This window comes from Zingiber officinale, chromosome 3A (assembly GCF_018446385.1).
Source record: "Zingiber officinale cultivar Zhangliang chromosome 3A, Zo_v1.1, whole genome shotgun sequence".
NCBI classification, from domain to species: domain Eukaryota; kingdom Viridiplantae; phylum Streptophyta; class Magnoliopsida; order Zingiberales; family Zingiberaceae; genus Zingiber; species Zingiber officinale.
Genome location: NC_055990.1, coordinates 150,148,107 through 150,153,562, shown reverse-complemented (window position 1 = coordinate 150,153,562; position 5,456 = coordinate 150,148,107).

Here is a 5,456-nt window from a genome sequence, read left to right as displayed (position 1 = left end):
ACTTGGGGAGGTTGAGCCCCTTAGAGGACGTTGGCACTTTGTTAGCTCCTGCTTGGGGAGGTTGAGCCCCTTACAAGACGTTCTATTTTACTCTCTAGAGCTAACTAACCTTGGTATTTTATTACAAAAGAATACTTTCGTAAAACAACTTAGAGTTACAAGAAAAATAGAACCTAAGGATACTCATTAGGTCTTGTAGGGTTGTAGATGAGTAACGCTTCATCGTCGATCCAACTTCCTCCTGTTCAGATCTTTTAGGTAATAACTTTCGATTTTTAGCTGGCTGATGATCTGGTAGGGACCTCCCTATTGCGGTTCAAGTTTGTTGACATCGTCATCCCCTCGGGACGGTCTAATGGCTAACACATGAGATGTTGCCACCATGAAGTCTGGGTTCGAATCTCGGTAAAGTCGAGATAAATGTCTCCCTTATGTGCTAGTCATTATTCCAAATGTTAGTAGTCGCTCATGATTTACCTCCTCCGTGTTGGCCCTGGGACGGGTTGGCGGGGCACTGGGGGTGAGTATATTCGCCTTTTGCCACCAAGTTTGTTGGCATCATCGATTGACTTAATCTTTCGTCGCACAAGATCTTCTACTTGAAATGAATGGGGAATAACCTTTTTGTTGTACAGTTGCCTCATTCTCTGTTTATAAGCCACAAGCCGAGTGGCAGCTCTATCTCGAACTTTGGTCACAAGATTGAGATCTAGGAGTCGACTTTGAGCATTGTTTTATTGTTTATAGGTATGTCGTCGAGCAGACTCTTCTCCCACTTCGACCGGGACAACAATTTCCCCTCTATATACTAAATGAAATGGGGTTTGCCCAATACTCTCCCTTGGGGTTGTCCAATATGTCCACAGGATGCACAGAAGTTCCTCAATCCAGTTGCCTTGTATATGGTCTAACTTGATTTTGAGGCCTCAGATGATTTTCCGATTTACAACTTTTGCCTATCTATTACTTTGGGGGTAGACTATTAATGTGAAAGCTTGCTGTATACCAAGCCCTTCACACCATTCCTTGAGTTTGCATCCTTAAAACCATTGTACATTATCAGACACTAACTTGTGTAGAATTTCGAACCGACAAATAACATTTTGCCACAAAACTCTCATTACTGCACCCTTAGTCATTCGAGCCAGAGCCTTAGCTTCAACCCACTTGGAAAAGTAATTAACGATAACCAGGAGGAATTTTTTCTACTATGGATCGGTAGGGAAGAGTCCCACTATATCCATCCCTAATAAATTACAAGGGCAGGAGATGGTGGACTCAATTGGATGATGGGAAAGGTGTTGGTGCTTCTGACAATGCTCACATACAACCACGAATTTTGTCGTATCATCTTGTAGGGTTAGCCAAAAATAACCGACCAATAATAATTTTTGGACCAATGTCCGTCCTCTAATATGGTTGTCGTAGATGCTTTCATGAATTTCCCTCTTGACATATTCAGTGTCCTCGGGTCCGAGGCATTTAAGAAGGGGGCGAGAAAACGCTCTATAGTATAGATGTCACCAATAAGAATGAACTGAGGGGGCCTTCTCTTCAATAATCGAGCTTGATTTTCATCAGTAGGTAAATTATTGTTCTAGAGAAAAGAAATGAGAGAAGCCCTCCAGTCGTTGAGTTCTTCCCGATCAGACTCTTTGTCAATATGAGCAATGAATATTATCTGAGAGATTGAGTCATCCGACACCCAAGTAACTAAGGTGCTTGCTATTTTGACGAGTTCGTTAGCTGTCAAGTTGTCTGAGTGAGATATCTTTTGGAGTGTTACCTCTTGAAAATCTGCTCTCAATTAAGCGAAGGCGCCAACATAGTGTTGTAGTCAATCATTCTTAATTTCGAAACCTCCTTCGATCTATTAGAAAGCCAGCTATGAATTTGAGTAAATGATGACTTTAGAAGTGCCTATTCTTAGCTGCTTGAAGACCGACCAGTAAGGCCTCATACTTTTCCTCATTATTGGAGGCCTGGAAATTAAGACGAATGGACAACTGCAGTACCTCTTCTTGAGGAGAGATCAGTAATATCCTGACCTCGCCAACCTACCTGGGGGAAGATTCATCCATATATATTTTCCAAGTACCCTCTGAGTTAGGTTTGGTTGCCTTTGCTATGAAATCTGACATGGTTTGAGTTTTGATTGTCGCTTATGGCTGATATTGAATATCATACTCATTGAGTTCTGTGATCCACTTAACTAGCCGCCTGGAAACCTCTGGGTTAGTTAACATACACCCCAAAGGACTGTTGGTGAGGACTATAATTAGATGTGATAGGAAATAGGGCCTTAACCTTGGAGCAGTCAAGACTAATCCAAAGGCCAACTTTTCCAAAGTAGAATAATGATTCTCTATATCTTTCAATAAATGACTAAAGAAATAGACAGGATGCTGGGTGCTATCTTCTTCTCGCAATAATGTCGAGCCAACCGCCTGCTCAGCAGCTGATAAATACAACAATAGTTTTTCTCTAGTCACAGGCTTAAAGAGGATAGGTAGACCAGACAGATACTCCTTGAGCTTAACGAAGACTTACTCGCACTTTTCATCCCACTCGAATTAGGCTTTATGGAGAACTTTAAAGAATGGGAAGCTTCGATCAACTGACCTATAGATGAACCTAGAAAGTGCGGTGCTACGACCGACCAATCTCTGTGCTTCCCAGAGATTATGAGGAGGGGACATCTATTGAATTTCTTGAACCTTTTCCAGGTTGGCTTCAATTCCTCACTTGGTTATCATATACCCGAGAAAACATCCGCTTTTTACGCCGAAGAGACATTTACTCGAATTCAATTTGAGCTTGTGCTTTCTCAGAGTGCTAAAAGTTTCTTCTACATCGGCTATTAGATCTCCTGCTTGCCCGGTCTTGATAAGAATGTCATCAACATAGACTTCAATATTCCTCCCGATCTGGTGTTGAAATTGTAAGGAACTAGGGTTCTAAATACGCGAAAACGCAGCAGAAAACATCTAGTTCCTTATCAAGAGGATCTGAAAGGAAACCATATACTAAGTCTTACATGAGAGGATTATACCATTTATGTGTGCCCTTCACAATCCCGGCAGCAACCTTTCTTTGGATGCAGATCTCAGCGCGATCAAATGTTCGCGCCTTAGAGGTATCCACACGAACATGTTTCGTTCGTCTCACGAACTTTCGATCTGGAGAAGAACCAACTTTGTGGTACTAGCCACACAAGGTGATTCGACCATGAGGAAGGATCGACCAAGAGGAAGAAGAGGAGGAAGGAGAAGAAGACAAAAAATGAACTTTCTTACGATCAATGGCCAAAATTCCTCCTTTTGTACTCTTATGGAATACCAAAAGTCCATTTAGCTCTTGATTTCCCTTTTGTCTCTTGATCTTCTTCATGAATTGACTCTTAGTCATCTTTCATGAAGAGTCTTTTGGTCAAGTCAAAATTGACCTTTCCTCTTCCTTGGTGAATTCAAGTTCACCCAATGAGTCTAACTCATTGAATTTTAGCAATCCCAATTGACTCCATGGACATCAATCCAAATTGACTCCATGAATCTAATTCAAATTAGACTCAATCTAATAATTGGATCAAATTGAGTCTAACTCAATGAGTCTAATTTGAATTAAACTTCTCTTTGTTTTCCTCTTAATATGTTGGATTATTATATTGGATTAACCATTAACACAATAACCCAATAAACATAATCATCTCATAATTGGCTCTCAGGACTATTACTAACAATCTCCCACTAGCACTAGTGCCAATCATTACAAGGATACACCAACACTTTAGATTAACCTATTAATCTTAAGATCCTCAGTATTTTAGTCAAACTAAAATATCCATCTCCAAACTAACATGTTCTTTGTGTGTGACTCAATTGGCTCTCGTAACATTGGCAATGTATCTAAATCAACATTTTAGATACATAAACAATGAGTGACATCTAGCAATACATCATTGTTATCCAAGTGATGAAAAAGTCGAGATCCAACCTAACATGTCCATGGCTATTATCTTGTATGACTCAGTCCCTTTATCCTTGATATCTAGATTGATCAATGAGACATAGACCGTGTTATCTTCTTATTAATCTTTATATTTCTTGATTTCTAAGTAGACACACTCAAAACAAATAAGCTCAATATCTCATATTGACTCATTTGAGCATGGTCATGCATTCTTGTGTCCTACTAATCAAGAGGCCCACAGATATTGCTTTCATCATATGGAAGGGATAGATCCCATCTATATCATTCACATCCCTCCGCATAACTCATTGCATACCCAGTGATTGACTTTATAGTTCACCTTGTTATAGGTGACGTTTGACAATACCAAAATATACAACTCCTTATGTAGGGAACCGTAGTGACTTCAGGACTAAGGACTATTCATACTAAAAGTCACATGAGAATGTTTATGACACTCATATAATGATCGATGAAACATTCTCATGGCGGGTCAATTCAGTACATATTCTCTAATATATACTTATATGTTAACCTGATATCTCATATCCATGACTTGTGGATTAAGTCATCCGTTGACCTATATGCTAGTTTCAGCGCATTAATATTGTTCTTGTATATTAATGTTTGACTAGGAATAATTAAGAGTAGCATTCTATATATCTACAATATCTCACTATCAATTCAGCCAATTTATATGTTGTAGACTAGAACCTACTACCTTAGGACATTATTATATTTATTCATTCGGCTGAATTGAAATAAATATAATAACCATAACTTTTGCACTTTAATAAAATAACGAAATATGATACAAAATGTCCTAAGTCAATCAATTCTTGATTGCCTCTTAGGGCTTACACTAACATTCTTCTTATATCACTAGTGTCAATCACTAAAATATCTAATATTCATTGACCTAATGTGACCATCATGCTTCCTCGATGCCAAAGCCTTGGTCAAAGGATTCGTAATGTTAGCATTGTTCGGTTCTCTACATATCCTCACATCTCATATATCGATGATCCCTCGAATGAGATGGAATCGTTGCAATATCCAATACCCAGGACAACCATTTAAGTAAAATACATACCTTAACTGTGATATAGAATCATCCTTGTCAATTTAGAAGCTTGTACCATTGCAACCCTTTACAACAACCGCTGTAACCCTTTACAGCAAGCTCTTTATCGCTTCTAAAGATCAACAAATAATCTTGAGTTCTTTTTAAGTACTTAAAAATATTCTTGACTACTGTCTAGTGACATTCAACTGGATCTGACTAGTATCTGCTCATCATGCTTAATGCATATGAGACATCTAAGCGAGTACAAAGCATGGCGTACATGATAGACCCTATAGTAGATGCATGAGGAATCCGATCCATGTGATCCCTTGCTTCCTTAGAAGAGGGACATTGAGTCTTCGAAAGACTCGCATCATGTGACATTAGCAGAAATCCCTTATTGGAATCCTGCATGGCAAAA